Genomic DNA, 24,694 nt, shown 5'->3' with positions numbered 1-24,694 from the left:
TCACAGTGCTTGTTTGTCCAGCTTGGGTTTCAGTGGCTGTGACTTCTGCAGATAGTCTACAGATTTCACTTATGTGCATGTGAATTTTTATTAAGTATTCATGTTCCCACCCACATCTCAAAAATGTGCTGTAGGTGAACTGGAAATTCTCTGAATTGCCTTTAAGTATATGTGCAATACATGAGTGAACAGTCCTCATCCTGCAACAGGCTGGCTCCCTGTCCACAATTAGTTTTTCTGCCTTGTTCCAGTGAGTGACTAAATAAGCTCCAGCTACTGTTTCATCTCTGAATTTGATTAAGTGGGTAATCAAAGAATGAACGACTCAACGAAATGTAACAATTTGTAATTTACAAATTACTTATACTAACAGATCAGTTGCAATAAATAATTTAATGAATTTATTCTTCCCTATAACATAACTTATTTACTTATTTTACAGTTTTAAGTGAAACCGAGTGCTTAAACCCTTCTTCAGTCACGACCTTCATTTACTAAGGACTTCCTGCTAGATGGTATGTATTTAAATTAATGAAGTTTTATTTATCAATTTATTTTATTTTAGTATACTACCTTTATTGTATATGCAAATAGTATGCATGTGCTAAATGTGCTATGCATATTTGCACGCAGCTGGAGATATCATTTTTATTTTAAACTTTCAGAAGTGAACATCTTGCAACTTCTCTCTTAGTCTGCAATATCTTCATTTAAAACATCATGCAAATATAGCTTAAGTCAGTCTTAACATACTGATAAGAGTAAACCATGAAGTGCTGGTAAATGCTAACATTTCCAGACATAACGTTCAGCGATTTCCCAAACATAGTGATTTACCAAAGTCAGAATAACGACAAGCTGGCCAATATGAAAGATGATACTGTGATAGTTACATAAGCAGAATGACAGAGTCAGAACTCTAATGATTAGTTATAATACACACAACTTACAGACTCCTGTCTGAGGAAATGACTTGTACTATCCCATTTTTATGCGCAAACAAACATTTTTAAGGTAATATAAATATTTGTAGGGTGGGGATCCTAGATGAGTGGCACGTGGGAGTCTCTAATGTTAGTCTTGTGGACACAACAAAGATAATAAGGAACTGTGTAAATGACAAAAAGAAACCATATGATGCAAAACAACCTGCATATATGTGCAACAGATGCAAATTTATTTTTTATAACCAGAAAATATATGAAATACAGTAAAAGACTACTCATCTTAACAGAGACCTCAAAACTATTAACATTTCCTCACAGTTAAGAAAATATTTGGCAAGTAGCATAGTACATGTATGTTTCAGAAGTATTTTTATGAAATTAACTGTTAATCATAGAGAACTAATATTGTCTGCATAATGATGAGGTTCATAGATCAATATTAAGCTAACGGCCCTGAAGAACATTTTAAGCCTAGCTAAAGACATGAAGTTAGAATGAAACCCTGTACCTTGTGTCTATGAGTTTAAGACCTTAACCATTATGCAATACCTACCCCCGACAGACATCTGATAGTGTTGAATGCACATATGTTCTTTTCTATACAATGCAAACTGCATATTCTATGAAAGTCTATGAACAGCACTGGGAGTTTAGCACCTTACTGAGTTTCAGAATGGCAATGTGATTGTTTAAGCATATTTAAGTGAGTGTAAAAACTAATTATTTGTGTAAAAAATAAATCTGTTTTACAGATTTAGTAATACAGCTTGCTCATCCACCATCAAATAACAGAATCACTATCACAGGAAATTCCAAAAAGCTGCATATTGGATGCTTATGTTGAATCTTTGACAGACAAGCAACTACTCTAAAAATAATGTTATATATTTCAGCTTTGTTTCACAGAAACAGCTTCAGCAAAGTGTTCCAAATTACTTCACACTGCACATTAGTCCTGCAAAACTAGAATAATGACTGTATAACTTGAGCAAATGACAGCAGTGGCGGTCAGTTTCATCCATAGACTGTCCCTTGAGGCATACAATTCAGATGTCTGTTGTCACTATGTTTTTTACCACAATCAGATACCTGAGGTATGCACAGTCAACAAATTTGAACTTAATTGATTGGTACAGAGGCTACAGGTGGCTGATGTTGCTGTTATGTCCTCAAGTTAAGCAATCATGTACTCACCATAACAATGCATCTGTGCTGTTTCTATCCTTCCTCAACCAATGGGTCTCGGATCTGACCTCGGATCTGACTTTGGCCGCTTGTAAGGAGTTTGGCTCCATAGCTCCAGCTCCTCCCTTTACCCATAATCCTTCTCTTTAGCTTGAATTTCTTCAGATCTAGTTTGCCCTCTATTCAGCCTATAATACTGCTCATAGCACAAAAGTGAGTAATGATACAGTATAACTACCAGTAACATTTCAGTTAGACTGCAGGGATGGAAGAAAGGAAATAAGAAAGGATAAAACACTGGAGCTCATCAAAAAGCAAGTAACATGACACACCTCAGGTAGAACCAGGAGAGCAGGAAATAAAAACTTCCAAAACAAGAAGGGGTTTGGAGGGTGGGAGGTTAATGAAGGATGTAAATAGTCAAAGATGCATTGTTATGGTGGGTACATAACTTTTGTATCTGATGTTGTCTTTTTTGTCCATTCCTCAACCGATGGGGCAGATTCCCCAGCTACAGAAACCCCAGTGCAGTCCTCAAGCAGTAATATTATGGAGTACAGTGGAGCCAAGCACTGCACCATTTCCAGACAAGATGTCTAATTTGTACTCAGCAATGACGGTATGAGTATTAGACCAAGTGGCAACTGCACAAGTGTCATCTATAGAAGCTCTGGACCAGAAAGTGGAGGGTGTGGCCACAGATCTCGCAGAATGAGCCTTAAGAGGTCCAGGGAGTGTCAATCCTTTCTTCTTATAGACAAAATAAATGAAAACAGTGAGCCATCTGGCTAAAGTTGCATTTGAAATTAATTTGCCCAATTTGGCTTTGGAAAAGGAAACAAATAGCTGATCTGATTTTTCTGAAATCTTTTGTTCTATGGAGACAGAATCTAAGCTGCCTATGAACATCCAAAAGGTACAACATGTATTCTACTTGGCAGGAAAAATTTGGAAAAGAAAACAGGATGTTTGATGGATTGATTTATAGATGTTTCTAAAGCCACCTTAGGTATAAAGGAAGGATTAGTACAAAGAGACACTCTGTCCTTGTGAAAGATCAGATATGGTGGCTTAGAAGAGACAGCCTGGAATTCTGATACCCATCTGGCTGATGTAATTGCAACTAGAAAAATAACTTTCCAAGACAAAAACTTTTAAGTCCACCTTGGTGGCTGGTTCAAAGGGGGGCCAAGTAAGGGCTTGTAAAAGTACTGTCAAATCCCAATGGAAGTAAAAAGGTACCTTTGAGAAAGACTTTGCATAATTTAGATGATGCCATGGATAAATGGTTATCTCCTATATGAAAATTCAAGATGGCTGCAAGTCGGATCTTTATAAGTAGAATAACTAGCTCCACTGTTGAATATGGAAGCAAGAACATCTAGGATAGCTGAAATAGGTGCTGAATAGAGGTCTAATTGACTCTGGATATTCCAAAGGGAGAATCTTTCCTACTTACTTTTCTGTGCCTTCCCTGTAGAATCTTTCTGAGTAGATATAAGCATGTGCTGAACCGGGGAGGAAAACCTGGACTGTCTAGCTATCACTAGAAGTGGAGAAATCATGTGGTTAATGCAAGGGTCCAAATGTCCAGATGAGTCATCACTGATAGATGAGACAGAAGATCCTGGGTTGGATTCAACACCCAAGGGGGGTACACTAGGTGAGGCCACAGGAAGGGAAACCACACTTGTCAAGGCCAGAATGGGGAAATGAGGATGACTTGCTCTTTTGGCGAGATGGTCTCTGAACAAACTTGAGAATTAGACGTGTTGGAGGAAATGTGTGTAGATGACCAGGGGGCGAATCATGAATTAGAGAGTCTCTCAATGCCCCCCCCCGGGGGAACAGAGCAAAGTGCCTGCTGCACTTGGAGTTGAGAGGGGAAGCAAAGAGATTGCAGTACGCCTGGCCCCACTGACAAAAAATAGTTTCCGCCACCAGGGGCTTGACAGACCACTCATAATGGAGTAAGATGGACCTGCTCAGTTTTCCTGCAAGCACGTTGGACTTCTCTGAGATATGTACTGCTAAAAGGAAGCAGCCAGAAGAGATCATTCACTGCCAGACTATCAAAGCTTCTCAACGTATAGGATAGGATATGGTTCTTCCTGCTAGTTGATGTATCAGACTACTGACATATTGTCTGTCTGGATGGCAATCATCCCTGGAGGGAGAGCATCTTGAAGCACCTGCAATGCTAATAGGACTGCTCTTATTTACAGGACATTGATTTGAAGATTGACCATCAACTGGAACCAAGTGCCTTGAAGCATCTTTCTCAAGAAATACCCCCCACCCTAGTTGGGAGGCACCTGTAGTCACCATGGCCATGGTGGTGGAAGGACAGAGAGTGGCCTTGAGAAACGTATTTTGTTGTGATCCACAAGGCTATGTGTTCCCTGCAAATCTTGGTAATCCATATTGGTGTAGACAGGGGTCATTGTCTTATTGACCACTGTACTGTAAGCATCCTAGTACCCTCATATAGTACCTGCTAGAGGTACTAGAGTTATGGAAGCTGCCATTGATCCAATAATTTGTAACACCAGCCTTTCTGGCAGGGAAGGAAGAGATAGGATGTGGGATGCTTGACCCTGTAAAGTGTTCATTCTTGTCTATGACAAGCTTCCATTCTGTGTTACCATGTCCAGATGAGCACCATTAAACTCCAGGACTTCAGTGGGGAAGATATGAGACTGGTTATAGTTCACTATAATGCTCAGTTGAAGATATAGTTGGAGTTAGTAGTCCCTGGCTTGAACAAGTAGAGAACTGGTGAGAGCAAAGAGGAGCCAGGCAATGACACATGGAAATACCTAGAATCCCAGCAGTCTCAAGTGAGCTGCGACCATTGCCACTCACTTGGTCAACACCCTGGGGACTGCGGTGAGGCCAAAGAGCAGGGACCTGAACTGGTAATGACTGTCTCCCAGTCAGCAGCGTAGATATCTCCTGGATCTCTATTTGATGTGATAGTATGCATCCTCCTGACCTACTGAGCACATTTAATCATCCTTGTGCAACAGCTGAAGAAAGGACTGAAGCACAACCATTCAGAACTTCAAGCATCTGATGTACTGGTTCAAACTCCTTGACTTTAGCTGAAAAATGCCCCTTAGTCTTCTCAGAAGGTTTTTTTTAGGAGAGTGAGCTCCAGATTTAGAAAAAGAAGATAGAGAAGGTAGCAATCTTTTAAGTACCAGCTTGCTAAAAATCCAAGATATGTCTCAGGTTTCCATTTTTCTTTGGCACCAAAAAAAACCTCTAGTAAGTTCTGAATCTTTGCTGGTCTGGTGGGACCACTTAGATGACTCTTTTGGCCAGCAGCTTTTCTATTTCTATATATGCTGCTTTCCTTTGACAGGGTGAAATATCAGGAATTTTTATGGACTGATTGGGGGGCCGAAAGGAAAAAAAATATGTAATAACATCTGGATATGATCCTGTGCATTCAAGTATCTTTGGTGATGGCTGTACAGGTTTCTGGGTGCAGGGTTAAGTGCCCCCCAATTGTCTCCAGACTCAAGCAGTCAGGCAACCTTTCAGAAGTGCTGGAAGGGCTTCTCAGAGAAAGAAGCTCTGCAGCCCTCATTTTGCAGGCCTCTTCTGCTGCAAGGGTGACATCTACCATTGGACACTCCCCTGTCACCATAGCAGTCCTGGGAAGAGCCTTGCGACTTATGGAACTACATCTTCCTACCACCTCTCTGGTTTCAAGAAAAGGTCCTTAGAGGGGTAGAAAAACATATCCCTATGGCAGATAACATCTTCCATCTTGCTTACTGTTAGGTAGGATTATTTTCACCTTGGGGCTGAATAAGGTAGACCCATCAAAGGGAGTATTGATGAGTGATTACTTGAAAGGCTCTACAAAAATCACAGAGTTGCATCCAGGTGTGCAATCTCATGGCAATTCTTGAACCCAGTGTTCTCAAAGCTCTCTCTGAGGTGTGGGAAATCAATCTCACAGAGGTGTTTGACAAGGACTGCAGGGTGCCAGTTTTGAAGAAATGGTCTTCTTAACCTCTGCAGACATGGATCCCAAAAAGGCATTGAAAAACTCCTTGATCAAGTCCCTCAGAAATCTTATAACATATGCCAAATTGTTTGGCAACCTGAAAGCAAGGGTCATTGATACATAAACATGCTTCCCAAACATGTCCAATGTCCTGGACACTGTATTCAGGGGATGGACAGTAGAACTCTGTTCAGTAAGCTCCATCCTTGGGTGCAACCAAGTACTTATCAAGCCTATTGGAGATGGGCTGTGTGACATCTAGATCCTTGTTTGCCAGGGTTAATAGCCAGGACATTGCTAAGCCAGCTCCAAAAACCTCAAGAATCAATGACTCCTCCTGGGAAAGGGGTTTTCAAAAGTTTGAGTATTTCACCAAAGAGGACATCCTCAAGGGGTGATATGGGGGACCCTTCACCTTCATCGAAGTCGATGTCTTCTATCAAGGATTCTTGTGGGTAATCTAAGGCCCATACATGTCAAGCAGAACACCTCTTTGGCCCTCTTCAAAAGGAACCTTGACGATTGGATGGGAGATAGGAAATTCACCCCTGGGATCACGTCAGTCACCCTGCTAGACAGGGGTCTAGGGAAATAAATATTGTGGGAAGAAATAGCCAGGAAATTGTTATGGCTAGGCTTGTATAGGCCCTAGGGTGGATAGCCTAGTACCAACCTATGAACCTATGAACCTAAGTGCTTCCTTTTGCACATACACCTAAAAGGAGGCTCCATGGTGGGATGCTTCAGACAGAACTCTGAAATGTGAGTAGAGTCTTAGATGAGGGCTGTCTCTAGGCTAGAAGGATCTGGCTGTCCTAAAGGGACAGGATAAAGAGATTTGGGGACCACAGCAGACAGTTGTGGTGGGGGTGGATCTGTGGGGAACAAGTATCCCTTGTCCACGATGGTGGAAAATGTTCTCTCTACTACCTCAAAGGAAGAAGCCATGGGAGAAGCAAGGCCCGGCCTGGTAGGAGCTGAAGAAATCTGCCCAGGACAGTTCAGAACATGACCATGAACCAAAGATTGCAGTTGAACCCAACCCCCAGAACAGATGCCAATGCTGTGGCTCTGAGATGCCTTTGGCTTTGACGTTGTTGATGGCAACCGGATCTGAGATGTAGTCAGAGTCAGCAAAGGCCAAGCCATTAGATCTGATGCAGAGAAACTTAGAACTCTCTGGTCTGATGGCTCAGAAACCACAGATCAGATTGGAATAGGAGTCACTTGGGTCTGGACTGGTGGCAGACTCACGGGTCCGATGGGAGACTCCCAACTGAATCTGGGCCCAAAGAAACTTCCTCATTATCCTGTCCACATCTGCTTCAGTTAGGGTCCTAGATGACCTGAAGGATGAAAAGGTTGAAAATGGCATGGAAGTCCTTTCAGTGGTTTCCTGTAAAAGGAGAATGGATTCTACAGGGTATCAGCACCAGATTGAAACTAGAGTTGCAATGGATTGGTGATGTGGACTTGGCCCTCATTGAATTTGAGGGCTTGGAGACCTTTTTGGGAGGAGTCAAACCTAAAATGGAGGAAGGAGAATGATCACAGGATTGCTTCGTAGACTCCTTGATTTTAGCTGAAGAATGCCCCTTAGTCTTCTCAGAAGGTTTTTTAGAAGGAGAGTGAGCTCCAGATGTAGAAAAAGAAGATAGAGAAGGTAGCAATCTTTTAAGTACCAGCTTGCTAAACTAAAAACTACTTCTGTAGCCATAGATCAACTACAATCAGACAGCCTAAAAATGGCTGCAGAAGTTGTAGCCTTCCCTGTCTCCATACTAATTAAAAGGTCCTTAACAGAAAGATACGTCCCATCCGTGTGGAAAAAATCCTACATACCACTGCACAAAGGTGGCACATCTAGAGTTTAATAATTACAGACCAAAAATGATTCTCTCCCCCTCTCCAAAATATTGCAGAAATCCATCTATATGCTGATGCAACTAACTTCAAATAACCTGCTCTCAGAAACACAACATGGCTTTAGGCCCAAACACATCATGACTTCTTCTTCTTCTTCTTTTGGCTTTTCCCAATTAGGGGTTGCCACAGCGGATCACCTGTTTCCATTTCTTCCTGTCCTCTGCATCTTGCTCTGTCACACCAACCACCTACATGTCCTCTCTAACCACATCCATAAACCTTACCTTAGGCCTTCCTCTTTTCCTCTTACCTGGCAGCTTCATCCTTGGCATCCTTTTCCCAATATAGCCAGCATCCCTCCTCAGCACATGTTCAAACCAACGAATGCAATCTCGCCTCTCTGGCTTTGTCTCCAAACTATCCAACCTGGGCTGACCCTCTAATATACTTATTCCTAATCCTGTCTACCCTCGTCACACCCAGTGCAAATCTTAACATCTTTAACTCTGCCACATCCTGCTCTGACTCCTGCCTTTTTGTCAATGCCACTGTCTAAACCCATATAACATAGCTGGTCTCACTACCCTTTTGTAGACCTTCCCTTTCACTCTTACTGGTACTCGTCTGTCACAAATCACTCCTGACACTCTTCTCCACCCACTCCACTCTGCTTGTACTCTCTTCTTCACCTCACTTCCACACTCGCCATTACTTTGAACTGTTGATCCCAAGTATTTAAACTCATCAACCTTCGCCAACTGTACTTCCTGCATCCTCACCATCCCCTATCCTCCCTTTCATTCACACACATATATTCTGTCTTAGTCCAGCTGACCTTCATTCCTCTCCTCTCTAGAGCATATCTCCACCTCTCCAGGGTCTCCTCAACTTGTTCCCTACTCTCACTACATATCACAATGTCATCTGCAAACATCATAGTCCACGGAGACTCCTGTCTGATCTGTTTGCCTCTCCAGGGTCTCCTCAACTTGTTCCCTACTCTCACTGCATATCACAATGTCATCTGCAAACATCATAGTCCACGGAGACTCCTGTCTGATCTGTTTGCCAGGGTTAATAGCCAGGACATTGACATTGCTAAGCCAGCTCCCCCATTTGTTTCTCTAATATATATATATATATATATATATATACATATATATATATATATATATATATATATATATATACACATATATATATATATATATATATATATATATGATGAATGTTTCCTTTCTCTGCTCCCTTACAGCCCTTGTGCTTTGCTGTCTCCCCTTTTATATCTGGTGCTCCCTGTCAAGAGTACATCTCTGTTGCCATTGCTGGTATTCTCTCTTGGTATACTATTGCTGGTATTCTTCTTCTCCCTTTATGTAGGTTTTTCAGTATGACCAATAAGTCTACTGGCTTCAAAAAATGTACCTCCAGTGGGCAAAAGACCACCAATTCAGATGCCAGAGTGTGTTTATGTCTTGGCTTGACTCACCTTGAGGTGGAATGTGAAATTTGCATAGTCTTTAACTATCGGGTGCTGGTTGAGCACTGTAACAATTTATTATTTATTTAGTTATTTATATGTCTTTGTTTACTGGGAAAGTCCGACTAAATAATACACATCTTCACTGGAGGCCTGGGGAGAAAAGCTCCATTTGCTTACATTGCATTATACCAACTTCCAGTCAAACACAGAATAGTTACTTTTATATTTATATTTATAGACAAACAGTAGTTACATTTATGCATTCTAACATCTTACAGAGGTGGAAGCTACTAAAGAGAAAGCACATGTGCAACTTAGTGGATTATACAGGCAGCAGTTATGTATAAAAATTGTTTTGTCATTCAGTAAGAGGTTCAGAATATTATATTTGAGAGTATTTGAATAGTATTGTACAGAAGTTGTAACCTTGTGATGAGCATGTACAGGACCAAGATTGGTTAAGATGTTGATTAAGCAGTAGTTTAAAACTACCAAGTTTGTCAGAGAGTTTTATTTGCATGGGGATACTATTCCAGAGTTTAGCAATGCACTGGTAGTAGAGTCTCCTACAGAATTATTTGACTTATTTGTAAGTAATAAGAATTTGTTACTAGAACGGAAGTCCCTTGCTGGACAGTAAAGTAGTATGTTTTGTAGTGCAAGGCATTTTTTTGGATGATGAATGAGTTTTTGTGCTGTAGTTAGTTGTGAATATGTTAGACAGTTGTGCAGTTCAAGCCAGTTTAATTGCTTTAAGCTAAGACAGTGGTGGGTCCTATGAGGGAGACTGGTGGCAAATTTAGCTATTTTATTGTAGCAGGAGGCAATTTTTTTTTGAGCATTGTTTAAGTTTGTTAGGATAGGAGCAGCTTATAAGAGAGTCGGCAGTGAGGAGGTGGCAGCTAAAGTTTTTCTTGCAATATCTGTAAGGAATCCATTGATTCTATAAAGGAAGCCTAGTTTCTTGTTTGTAGATGTAATGGTGTGCAGTATATAATGGTGATATTTGACATTGTCATCTATTGTAATGACTAGAAATTTACTGTGAGTTACAGTTTCATTTATTTGCTAACTTTATGGTAAAAGATTGCTTTTGATTTTGACAACTTTTTAAGGTGAAAAGTATTAACTTAGTTTTCTTGGGGTTGAGTTAGAGATTTGGTTCTTTGAGCCAGGTTTCTACAGAGGAGAAAGATTTTTGAGTAATGTCTTGAAGCTTATTTATTGTTGAGGCCACACATATTAATGTTGAGTCATCTGCATACTGAACTAAACTAGCATGGTGAGTGGAGGTGAGGTGGTCATTAACAAATATATTAAATTGTAGAGGATCCAGGATAGAGGCCTGAGGGACACCTGTAGTAACTGGTTGAAAGGATGAGTAGGTTTGTTGCCATATAATGGCCTGTTGCCTTCCATAGGTAACTAAGGAACCACAACAAGGAGTATTATAAAAGTCCTGTTGAGGAGGGTCGAGCAAGCAGTTGCTGGTGCAAGACAGTATCAAATGCATTTGACAAGTCTAATAACATGGTAAACACAAGCAGACCATAGTTTCTATGTCGGTTTATTATATTGGTAAAATGTAGTAGATCAGTAGTCATGAGAAGGTGTATAGAGAGTTGTTTGAAAGGTTGGACACTAAGGAGGGAGAAAAAGACCTGTACCGATTGGCTAGACAGAGGGACCGAGCTAGGAAAGATGTGCAGCAGGTAAAGGTGATAAAGGATAATGAGGAAAACGTACTCACTAGCAAGGAGAATGTATTGAACAGATGGAAGGAGTACTTTGAGGGGCTGATGAATGAAAAGAATGAGAGAGAGAGAGAGAAGGCTGGATGATGTGGGGATAGTGAATCAGGAAGTGCAACGGATTAGCAAGGAGGAAGTAAGGACAGCTATGAACAGGATGAAGAATGGAAAGGCTGTTGGACCAGATGACATACCTGTGGAAGCTTGGAGGTGTTTAGGAGAAATGGCAGTGGAATTCTGAACCAGATTGTTTAATGAAATCTTGGAAAGTGAGAGGATGCCTGAGGAGTGGTGAAAAAGTGTTTTGGTACCGATTTTTAAGAATAAAGGTGATGTGCAGAGCTGTAGTAACTACAGAGGGATAAAACTGATCAGTCACAGCATGAAATTATGGGAAAGGGTAATGGAAGCTAGGTTAAGAAGGGAGCTGATAATTAGTGATCAGCAGTATGGTTTCATGCCAGGAAAGAGCACTACAGATGCGATGTTTGTTCTGAGAGTGTTGATGGAGAAGTCTAGAGAAGGTCAGAAGGACTTGCATTGTGTTTTTGTGGACCAAGAGAAAGCATATGTATGAGGAAGTCGGGAGTGGCAGAGAAGTATGTAAGAGTGGTACAGGATATGTACAAGGGTAGTGTGACAGCAGTGAGATCTGCAGTGGGAGTGACAGATGCATTTAAGGTGGAGGTGGGATTACATTAAGGATCAGCTCTGAGCCCTTTCTTATTTGCACTGGTGATGAACAGGTTGAAACCCTGAGCTACAATAGACCATGTCCATACTCTGAAGCAGCAAACGAGATCTAAGGGAATTCAAGCTAAAGAGGAGGATTATGGATAACAGATGAAAAAGACATCAGATCTAGGGTGCACTTCTGGGAATCTAGTTGGAATATTTTACTGTGACTATTTTAACACAATCACTCAGAACTGAGGTGCATACGCACAGTCAATAAAGTGGTTGCAATTGATGAGTTAGTGGGCTATCTGTGACAAAAATTATTGGTTGTGGGGAGGAGGGCTGTGATGTATCTAAAAGTAGTAAGTTAGTTGTATTTTCTTCACAGTGAAGCATCAACACTGTACACAAGTGGTAATCTAGGCAGGATGCATATAATAAAAACTGATGACTTTTACAGTGGAACAGCAAGTAGCATGACCATATCACTGCTCTTGGTTATCCAGCTGAGGTTCTGGCTGTAACTCCTTCAATATGGAGTCTGCATGTACTCCGTATTTCTGTGTGGGTTTTATCCCGTTGCTCTAATTCCCTCCCACAGTCCCTCAACTGTATAAGAAATGACTGTAGCCATTACTATTTTTATTTTCATCCTAATCTAATATCAAAGAGGTACATAAACGGTAACTATCTTTTTGGAGGGGTGAGAAGGTAGGCACTACTCCCAGATAGGACATACATATCCTTTCAAGCATTTGTCTTCTCAGTTTATTGAAAACTACAGGCAATATAAACTTTGGCTTTAGGTGAATTGATTATATTGATTAATGTTGATGAGACATTTGACCTAATATAAAAAAAATGGGAAAATGGGGACTGATGATGATGATGACAACAATGATGATGATGGCAATGTTGTTAATATTGAGCATTAAGCTTTAGACACATTAAGCTTTCCTTTAAAGAATAAATAAGACTGAATTTCGTTCCTTACTCATGATTTATGTTCAAGCCATTTTGGATCAAAAGGCCATAAAACACTTTAAGATGCACTTCAGAGCATCTAGGAACATATGACTATGACTTCTGGAGGCCCAGTGTGTATCCAAAAAGTTTGGCATAATTCAATTCCTACATACTTACTTCACTGGAATCTTAGACAGTTACTGTGTGTTAACAGGATGGAAGAAAAAATCAAAAAGACAAAAGTGTGAAAAAATAAGAAAGAAGTAATCTTTCTAGATGGTGTGAGGCCATGATGGGAATAAAACAAGGAAGTGACACTAGGATGGTGCAAGGGGGAACACTTTGCAACATGGGAGTCCCATGGAGTCTTTTATTTAGGGCTTCATTTCACCTAAGACTGGCCATGTTGATTGCAGCCAGATATCTGAAGTATATATGGAAAATTATTCTAGAATGATTTGGTACTGAGGCAGTTTGTGAATGAAAGTAAATGACCCTGATCTGTTGTTTGACCACAGGTAATGGTTACTGACCTGATATAATACAGCCCCACTCCATTCAATTTCTTCCTGCATCCCACACACAAACACATACTTTGAAGTCACCAGCAGCCACTGTCAGAACATAAATTTTGAAAATCTTCAGTATTCAATGATGGATGTCTGTAAAAACACCACACAAACATGGGTTTCTTAACTAAATTATTATTTACCACAGTAGTTTCCTCAGTAAGACTGTTAAATACAAACAGAGTTTATATCATGTTGGTAATAAACTGTTACCTCTTCTCACTAATTTTTAGGTGTCTGGTAATTAAGAAAACCCTGGAAGTCAGGTACTGACACCGGTGTGTTTGTAAGACTGAGCTATGTCTCAGTTAAATGTAGAATGTCAGCTTTTCTCCCACGATCATCTGACACAAATTTGCCACTTTGTTATTTAAACATCTAGCATTATTTAACAGAAACGTAATTCTATGTAATTTAGTTCCTACACTGCATTCAAATTTTCTTTTTAGTCTGAGGAAGTCCTAGCACATTCTGTAATCAGAGTGCTCTATGTGAAATCTGTCCTTTCCAAAATAATGAACGTCAGCAAACAGTTTCCATAGTGTAATGTGGTCCCAAATGGATCATGGTAATAGACAACAGAGCTCACTTCTCAAAGTATTATCCTAGTAATTTTTTATAATTAGGTAGTGATGGTGATAGAATGACATCTGAAAATATCACATCAGGCCCTTTTCTTGGTTTAGGGAAATTATGCCCGTGGCATTCTGGGTAACATCTTCAAACCTTGTGTTGTTTAAGTCATTTATTCAACCAAAAGTAATAACTAAGCTATAATGCATACACACACTACATTAACTTGGAAAATAGTATGTTTAATATCATCCATTTAAGGTCCCCCCATGCAAATTACTATGCCTTTGCAAAGGTGTATCTTAAATATCTTACTACTTATTCTTCGAAGTACAGGGTCCCTAGTAATCAGAACATGGCATGTAATCATATCTAATGTAGGTTACACACAGTTAAGATGCACCATGTGGAGCACTGGGCTGATTATTATCTGTCTTCTGCACTTCATCAGACAGGTACTCTTATAGGCCAAATTCATCAGAGTGGGGCTGCAGAGTCATTACCTGTGTCTCTCCTCCTTTTTTTGTTTGAAAACTTTTTTTTCAAGATGTATGTTCTTTGTTGCTCTCGAACACAATGTCATACCAGAGTCTGAACCATCTTCATGAAATCATTTGCCTTTAATTTTACTTTTAGATTTTTAAACTTTTGTTTGGGAGTTCCTGATAGTTGGAAAGTACAGTGAAAAACTAAAGTAACTATTATTGTGGGTGTCATCATTTGGTATTCCTAATAGTTCAGGGAATATTATTAGTTTAGGAGTTAGGGGTTCCAAAGGTGGCAATTCAAGGGGTTCAATCACATCATTACACATACTGGTATAATATCTCATTCCCATATCAAAGTTAATCTGACTTGATCTTCAAGTAGAATTCCTTTGATCCTTAACAGTCTTACACCATTTCAATAAGTTACATGAAGAATGCTACAATCATTAGTGTACAGTCTGCAAATTAAGCAGACAGGTTACAGATTATATACCATCTTAGTCAGAATGGTATTACAAGTAAAATCTAGTCTAACTTCCAAACTGAGGTTGAATTATTTCTACATAACAGCAATAACTGTGTTGCTTACTGCTTGGTCAAACTCTGAGCAGCTGTCAACCAATCACCATTCTAATCTGTATTGTACATATCAGCTTATGCACTTCAAAGGTGAAGGTGATAAACTATTTAAATACTAATCGCAGATAATGGAACCACTGCTAAATGTAAATATTGTTTAGTACCAGTGTTTTAGGGTTGTGAGCAAATGCTATGAAACAATCAGCAGGTAGTCTCACTGCTATATCTGAATTAATTGTTGTGGCTTCCCCATACATGCTAAAGATAAAATTACTTGAGCGTCACTAGCCAACGCAAAAAAAAAAAAAAAAAAAAAAAAAAAGGATAACTGGCATAATGCCAAATGCTTTTTCCCATCAGAAATCACTGCTGTTGCAATTTTTTAATTGTGCACAGGCAATGAGTCACTTTTTTACGGAGATTGCTGGATTCGTATCACTTCACTAAAAGACCATTTCACTGACACCCATTTCACTGAGACCAAATCACCTAAAGTTCATTTCACTGAAAGTTCATTTCACCTAAAACTCATTTCACTGACAAGTAGTACTCTAAGAGAAGTCAAAGGTATATGTCCTTTTCCTCACTGTATTGCGATCCTGGTGTTAGTATATATAGTTAGGGGGTGGGGCAAAGCCCCTCACATTGGGGGGTTTGGGGGGCATAGAAAACCACTTAATCTGGTTTTGTTTTACATTACATCCCCCTAACTATATATACTAACACCTGTAGCAGGAGATGCCTGGTAGGAGCAGTTATGAGCCAGTCAACCAGATATGGAAACACTTTGATCCGCAACTACTGCCATGCATTTGGTGAACACTCTGGGGGCTGTAGTGAGACCAAAGAGCAGAGCTCAAAATTGGAAGTGACCGGCTCCTAGCCAGAAGCGCAAGTGCCTTCTGGACTGCCTTTCTATTTGTATACGGTAGTACGCATCCTGAAGGTTTATAGAGCACATCCAATTGTCTTTTTCCAAAAAAGGAAGTATCGACTGCAGTATCACCATCCAGAACTTGCTCTTTTACACAGATTTGTTTAGATTGCTGAGATCCAAAATGGGTCTCCAGTCCCCTGTTTTCTTTGGAAATAAAAAGAATCTTGAGTAAGTTCCGAATCCTTTCTGGTATGCGAGGACTTCTTGGATGACTCTTTTTCTTAGCAACTTTTGAATTTCTAAGGTTGCTTGTTCCTTTTGACTGGGTGGAAGGTCTGGAACTGTTTTGTTTTTGGGAATAAGGAAGAAAAAGGGAATGATGTAACCCCGGGACATTATGTTCTGCACCCATATGTCATTTGCTATTTTTAGCCAGGTATGAATTGTCCCCCGACTGCCTCCAGAGGTGGACAATCAGGCACCCCCTTAGCAGCGCTGAAAGGGCTTACCAAAGAAAGATTCTCTGCAGCCCTGATTCTGCAGGCCTCCCCTGCCATGAGGGCAGCGTCTTCCACTATTGTTCCTCCCTCTGCTTCTAGTGGAACTTTGATCCTGTGTGTCTTGGAAAAGACCTTTGTGATTTTTCTGAACCACATCTTTCCATTACCTCTTTGACCTTTGGGAAAGGGTCTGGTGGGTGTGGAAATATGTACTCAAATGGCAGATAAGGTCTTGCCTTCCTGCTTGTACCTAGTGGGCATCTCTTTAATTTTGGGCCCAACGAAAGAGGAGCCATCAAAAGGGGTGCTAATGAAGGAACACCTGAAGGTCTCCATGAAATCGCAAAGGTGCATCCATGCCTGCCTCCTAAGTGAGATGTCTGAACCCGCTGCCCTACTCGTTCCATCTGCTACATATGAGATGTGTCTCTGAGAGATTACCTTGTCTGCAACTGCATCAGCTACATCTCCTTGGAGAGCATCTGACAACTCCTTTATCATATCCCTCTGTAGTCTAGTAAAATGAGTTAAGTAATTCAGTGACTGTAAGGAGAAGGTTACTGACAAAAAAAGTGCTTCCTGTACCTATTCAAGGTCCTAGAATCTTTATTTGGGGGATGGATAGTTGAAGTGGTCTCAGATAGTTCATTTTTAGTGGCCACTGCCACAACCATGGCATCAACTGCTACACCTTTTGTAAGGAATGGCTTGTGCGAAGAGGCAGTAATATATTTATTCGGCCTCCTAGGAGTAGGTTCTATAGAGTCTGGGGTCTCCCAAGCATTCCGAGAGATTAAGTCAATAAGATCATTGGAAAGAGGGGTCACCAAAGAGGTGGAATGGTGAGACCTGAAAGCCTTCAGGTATACTGACTCCTCAGCTGAAGGGGTTTTGGTCTACCAGTCACCTCTTTGTTTTAACATTTCCAGGATGTCTCCAAAAGAGACATCTTCAGGAGGCGACTGAGGGGACCCTTCTGCATCATCAAGGTCAGTATCAGATGTGACTGACTCTTCTGAGGAGTCCAGATGCTTTCTCTTGCAAGTCCTCTTCCGAAACACTTCCTCAGTGCGGTAATCTATGTAAGTTTCAGAAGAAGGGGAGGTCCCTTGCTGGACACCTTGGGGCCTGGGGTGCCTGAGGTCCTGTGAAAGGGGTACATAAGTAGGCGAAATCACCAGCTCAGAAGTGGAAGGAAGATCCTGGACAGACTGTGTCTGAGACTGGGATGTAGTCATTATCCTCCTCATAATCTCAAAGGCACTCTGTCCCTGATCTGAAGAAACCCCTGGATCTAACAAAAAGGTAGCCAGAGCCGAGGTAATCTCTGGCACTGAGGACAGAAGCTCCAAGGCAGAGGTAAGATCTGAACCCACCCACACCAAAGCTCCAAGAGGCAGGGTCGGATCCAGTGAGATCCGAACCCACTCTCCAGGTTTGACTGGAGAGTGTCAGATCCTAGAGATCTCCCATTCCAAAAGAGCAGAAGAACTCAAGGCATACATCAGATCCAAGGAACCTTTGGGCCTAGGATCCAAGATGAAAACCAGCTGGACATCCGAATCCTCTGTCTCTGAAACCAGGTGATGGACTGGAGGAGGAATAGGTGCTGATGCCTTTGGACTTGGATCCAGTAATAACTTGGCCAAAGCTGGTGTCTTCAGAAGCATCTGCACTACCCTATCCACATCATCATCTGACAAGCTTCTGGTAGATCTGGTAGATAAGGTAGGAGATCTGGATTTTGTCAAAAATGGTGAAGGGAGCTGAAAAGATATAGGCTCCAATGATGGAGAATGGCTCCAAAGTCTAAACTCAGTGGGAGGCAGAGAAGTCAGAGTAGAAAGCTCAGGTTGCTCCGAAGACCTCTCAGATCCAGTAGCTACTAGCTGCTCTAAAGAATCTGTAGGAGCAGTCAGTTTAGGTATTTTCTGTCTCGGCTTTGATGTTGATTTTGGAGTCGAGGAAGGTCACTTTTGTATTTTATCTGACTTCTCTGATGATCTACAGGACTCTGGAGAAACTGCCTCAGAAAATGGAGCTTAAAGTAAGCCTTTTAATATAAGCTTAACTTTATGCTCCATAACAGCCTCTTGGTTAAAGCCATGACAAATGCAGCATGATTATTGGAGATGTAAAGGCCCCACACAATACACACACAAATTGTGTGTGTCACTTAAAGGCATATTTTTTCCCACATTCTTCACATTTCTTAAACCCTAAGGGTTTCCCATCCTGTTTTTGAGACATTTTACAGAATAGAAATTTTAGCCAATAAAATTCTAGAGATAGAAGTTAAAGAATGTCCTCTAACTTAAACAGATATTGGAAAAGGAGAGGGAACAACACTAACACAGGCAAATAAAACACCCTCTAACTTAAAGAACATTGGAAGGGGAAAGCTTAGAACAGGGAACAACACTTGCACAACCAGAAAAAACGTCCTCTAACGTAAAGTGACATAAAGAAGGGTAAGGAAATTACTAAACTAAGTAACAGAGGAAAAACTAAGTCAAAATTACAAAGACTATATAAATAAACTTTCACTTAGCCCAGAGATTCCTGGAAGGACCATGTCTTTCTCTGAGCGGTAAATGAAATTTGAGGGTTTAGAGAACTGCATTATGGGTAAATGAGAATGTCCACAAGCTTTACTGAAGGCCTCAAGCTTTTGACAAAGGCTGAGACAGATCCGATGGATCGGATCTGACCCACAGGTGAGAATAAAGGTGAGACTGACAACATCACATCATTTGTTTTTGGCAAAACTCAAAACTCTCCTTTCTCTGCGTGCGGCATATTCAGACTGGGATGCAGTTATCTGTAAACCACAGTGTTCAGAACTATCTGATTTGAGCCCTTATATTTTGTGGCGATTTCTACATCCTTTCCACTTTAGTTTTAGTTCATCTGATCATACAATGTACTGTCTATATGAATTCATAACCTTTCATTGTGACAGCTGTGTAAGAGAAAATGGAAGTTAGGTACTTACCATAATGTTGGATCCTTTCATCCTGGTCCATCCGGTAACAGATAGCTTATCAAGCCATGTGCTGGCTCCAACTTGGCATTGCACTTTTAAAAAAACTTTTCTCTCCCATAATCTCCTTGTAAAGCTACTCACCACAGACTGTGTCTGCTATTTACCACAGAGAACTGATCTGATGCATTGTATGTGAATAGGAGATGGGAAAAACAGCTTTAGAACAGCCTTTTATGCCCTTAGGAAAGAGAATTGGAAGGAGGATGGTGGGAGGGATGTTGTATCAGACAGACCAGGATGAAAGGATCCAGCATTATCACAAGTACATAATTCCTGTACGCTAGCCATCAGATTTGACTAACGGTTCAGAATCCCAAGCGACTTACTATCCTGAGTCACATCATAACAGTGTACACTTGAGAACTGTGGCCTCAAAAGAAGTCCTAGATACTATATCCAACTTACAATGTTTGGCAAATGTATGCAATGTAGACCAGGTTGCTGCAGCACAAATTTTATCCACAGAGCAGTTCTTGAAAAAGCCTGTGAAAGTGGATATGGATCTGGTCAAGTAAGCCTTTGGTCTGACTTACAATGACTTGTTGCAAAATGAAGAGACGAAGGAGATATAACTGGACAGACATCTGGACAGGATCACTTTAGAACTTTCTTTCCTAGCTTATTTGGAGGAAAGAAATACATAGCTGCACATATTTTCTGAAGGATTTAGTTCTGTGAAAATTGAATCTCAACTGTCTACCCCTGTTCACGGTATGAAGGATGTACTGTCCCCTTTGTTATGGTCTGGAAAGAAAATAGTTAAGTGTACAGCCTGGTCCAAATTAGTTTCTAAAGCAACTTTGGAGACTGAGGAAGGGTTAGTCCAAAGGTGAACTCAGTCTTTATGGAAGGTTAGATCAGGAGGACTGGAAAACAAGGCCTGTAATTCAGAAATTCTTCTCGGAAAATTAACTGCTATCAAAAATACGGGTTTCCCCTGACAGGAATTTTGATTGTGGAGAAGTAGCTGGCTCAAATGGACTTTTTGTTAAAGCTTCTAAATTAAAGTAGGACTTCAAAAATGGTTGCATACTAATCAACAGCTTGATTAGAGCACTCCCCAGTGTGAAAACTGCAACTGTGAAAACAAACCATTTGAAGCTATTAATTTGGGGGAATTCAGTTACTGACTAGTAAATACACTGCTTAGATGCCAGCAAAGAAGAAATTTAAAGAAAGTAAGAGAAAATCAACCAGAAAAAGAGAAGAAGAGGCTCTGGCTAGAAAGAATTTTGCAGCTATTCTGCAAAATGCAGTTCAGCTTTCAGCTCTGGTACAGGAGATGGCTTCCTGGAATTTGGAGGAAAACATAAATCAGTTGCACTCAGAGATGTTTAAAATAAGTTAAACGCTGAAGGAATGTATAAAACCAAATAACAAAAGGCTGGAAAAAATAGAATAAGCTTTAACTAGCTATTCATATGAACTGATAAATCTGCAAAAGTGAGAGGTAAAAATGAAAAAAAAAAAGGTTGGGTGAACATTTTGCTTCTCAAGAAGAGATGTTTCAAAAAACAGTAGTTAAAAGACAGAGTACACAAAGAAAACTTGAGATTTCCTATTGTAGCAGAGAAACTAGCAGGAACAGACTGCATTCATTTTATGAAAGTTCAAATAATCAACTAGACTGGTGTTGCACAGCAGGATTTGTCAGTTGAGAGGGCACAATGCATGCATGCTCCAAATCTTGCCATGAGAAAGCAGCCAAGACCTACATTAGAAATGCTTCTAAAACAAACTTTAGTTACCAAGGAGGGACCACTTATTTTACTGTTGGGTGCAGATGAAATCTGCCTTTTAAAAAAAGCCTTATATCATTTATGAGAAGCTAAATCATTATGATAGATGAATATGAAAGCCAGCTGAACTTTGTTAGCAGAGTAACTGTAGTCTGAATCAAATAAATGTGAAAGAAACTGTAGAACTGTAGGGACAGAAGCTAAAAAGGATCAATGCCTTGACCAGATGTCCAAATAGGAAAAAGCTCCATTTGCCTCAACATACTCTGCAGATGGATTCTTCTGAGATGCAGAAAGTCTGTGAATGACATTGAGATGATTAACCAAGGGGTTAATCTGAGGTTAGGCAAGTCTGGATGAGGATGTCCAGATGAGTGAGAAGAGGGCCTGGACAAGGAGCAAAAAAACATGGGTACTTCATCAGTTGAGGCCTTAACAAAGGAAACTCGTTTTGGTGTGGCCAGCATGGTGCAATGAGGATCCTTGTGGCTTTGCATCTTAGAAATCATAGGAAATACAATCTTGTCAGCATTTATGCCATGCTAATACCCACCCTTAGACAGTGCCTCTTTTTTCAAGTAAAGCTAGGCCAAATAAGCCAGAGGTGAATTTGTGAGAACTCATCCAATCATCCAGTTCCCATTTGAAGGAAGTTAATATATTACGCTACCTGATTTGTGCAGAAGTCTATTTCAGGAGTGGGGAAGGTGCTGTATAACAAACTTGTCATGCTACCAACTTTTATTTGTTTGTTGATAAAAATTTAGATCCCTGGTTCTGATATTTGTCAGACTGTTTGATTTGTGGAGATACAATAGATCTAGGACCATTGAGTCCTAATGGCATGGAAGACAATGCATAAATCTCCCCTCAGAAGTCTATAAAATACTGGACAAAGAAAAAGTACTTCCAGTCTTTTTTGCTAGCTTAGGGGTTTTAAGCCAGTGATCATCTTAGGAGCCTTTGGAGATCTTGTAGGTTTGATATGTCTAGTGAGGTATGTCCCAAAGGGGGCATTGTATATAGTGATTGGCCTAGTCAATGCTGAACATAAGGGGACAGTGAGCTGTTTAGATCTAGATGACATTATCTGGCAATTAGCTGCTCTTTCTGTAAGAATCTGGACATCAGGGGAAACAGTGGAAAGGCATACAAAGGTCTGGCAGGCTGCTGTCCAACTACAGAGTTTCTCAGGGACAGTCCCTCTGCAGGGATCAGGGCAAAATAGCTGCTGTACCTGGTGTTGGTAGGGGGGTATAAATACATCACAAGGCTGGCCCCAGCAGCTGAGTATCTAAGAACTACCTCAGGATTGAGAGACCACTCATGAGGCATCAAATTAGAGCTAATGAGCCTGTCTGCAAGGTACTTGGTCCTTCCTGGAATGTGAGCTACAATCAGAAAATTATCCAAAGCAATCTTCCATTGGCAAACTTTCATGGCCTCTTGACAAAGGTGTATGAACTGGTTTCTCCTTGCTTGTTCAAATACTACACCATGACATGTCCATCTGGATAGAGATCACTCCAGGAGGAAGAAGGTCCTGAAACTCCTGCAATGCCACCTGAACTGGCCAAAGCATTTGACACAACACTCCACCTAGGCATTGTAGACAAACTCACAAAATGATGTATAAACCCCTGTCACCAGCAGGATAACCAGATGGTTGACAGTTAAGACCCAAGAAGTTAGGACAGGGTAGCCTATCTCTACAAAGAGGCCAGTGACTAGCAGAGTCCCTCAAGGCTCGGCATTCGAGCTGCTCCTTTTTGACATCTAGCTCCTTGAAGTCAAGGCCAACATCAAGGGCCTCAGGCAGACCAAGACTGCAGACAACTGCAAACTAGGTGCAGTCATAGAATCCCCTGATGATACAAATACCCTTCAAGAAGGCCTAACACACACTACTAAGTGGTGCAACAGCCACAGTCTAAAACTAATGCCAATAAATGCATAATAATATCCTTTGTGATGAGTGCTACACTAGAAACTCCTGCACTGATATTACACTGCTAAGAAATTACCCAGTGTCAGAGATTTGGGAAGACATACAGACAATAACCAGGCCTTTGACCATCATGTGTCTATGGTAGTAAGAAAACCATTCTACATTTTGCAACCTATAGCAAGGCTATGGCAACTAGGTCCAAGGACATCACTCCTTTCTTCATAAAAAGAATAGATGGCCTAAACAACATTTCCTACATGGACCACCTCAAAGCCCTATCCCTGTACTCAGTCTCCTACAGATTGCTGACAGGTGATCTATGCCTGGCCTACAAAGCATCCTCTGATCCCTTTCTGATGGTCCTGTTGTGCATCCATAAAAAGACAGCCTCAGAATTACCCAATCTAGGGATCTAACCCTCTTCTGCACATAAATAGGGCACATTGGAGGGACAGGTATGTCTCTCCGAGACTACCTCTTCTCTGTAACAGGTTTCCCATCCACATGAATCCACATGAAGCAGAGTTCTTCCCTAACCCAATTCAAATGTAACTTAGATCAGTGGATAGGAATTCATAAATGTATCCATGGTCTGGCAACAACTTCTCTAGCAGACATAGGCAGCCTATAAATGCTTGACCACAAATTCCAAAGCCTACATATACCCCTTAAAATAACACAAGGGTATTAAAACTTGTCAGATACATTTGGGATGCATAAGTATGCTTAAAAAGGCCCCTGGGTAGTTACCTAGTAATCACCTATGAAACTATGAACCTATGTAGGCTAGGAGGATCACTCTCATGTCCAGGACATTGATGTAAAGACTGACCTTTGTCTGATTCCAAGTTTCTTGGATCACCCTCAACTTGAAATGCTCCACTGTTCTGAAGATGAGGTGTATGTGGTGACAATCATCCTTCTAGGGGGGAAAAATTAAGGTCATAGTGCATGAATAGGAGTGAGGGTAGCTACCATTTCAAATCAGCTGTGTACAGCTGAATCCTCTGGAGCAGAAGGATGGTCCAAAATCTGACACCACTGTATTCAGAGCAGCCACTGATGAATAATCATGTGAAAATGAGTGAACTGGCCCACTGCTATTGCGGAGGCCATCAGTTTGAGGACCAGAACTACCAGATTTTCAGGTAGAGACAAATGATTTAGAACAGTCTAGACTGAAATTCTGAGGGTATGAGTTCATTCTGATGATAGACTCACTATGTGCTTTGTGGTGGCCAGATGGCATCTGACAAACAGAATGGAATAAACTGGCTTAAATATTTGATTTTTCATAATTTACAGAAATACCTAAGGACAAGCACAGCTGCAGGCAAGTAACAGATTCTCTGGTTGTAGCAGTGAGCAGCCAATCATCTAAGTATGGGAATACTCAGATCCCTTTGAGTTACTGCCATACAGCTGGTGAACACCCGGGGGGGGGGGGGGCGGTGCTGGTAGGCAAGGCTCTAAACTAA

General features: G+C 40.8%; 1 protein-coding gene across 1 annotated transcript in view; it reads right to left on the bottom strand.

Annotated features, from left to right (window-relative positions):
• The window catches only part of LOC122797094, a 625,096-nt gene that overhangs the window by 160,013 nt on the left and 440,389 nt on the right, over positions 1-24,694 (bottom strand). The window lies entirely within an intron of this gene.

Source organism: Protopterus annectens, chromosome 3.part0, assembly GCF_019279795.1.
Source record: "Protopterus annectens isolate FY-2018-M chromosome 3.part0, PAN1.0, whole genome shotgun sequence".
NCBI lineage: Eukaryota > Metazoa > Chordata > Ceratodontiformes > Protopteridae > Protopterus > Protopterus annectens.
This window is presented reverse-complemented; position numbering and strand designations above follow the sequence as displayed.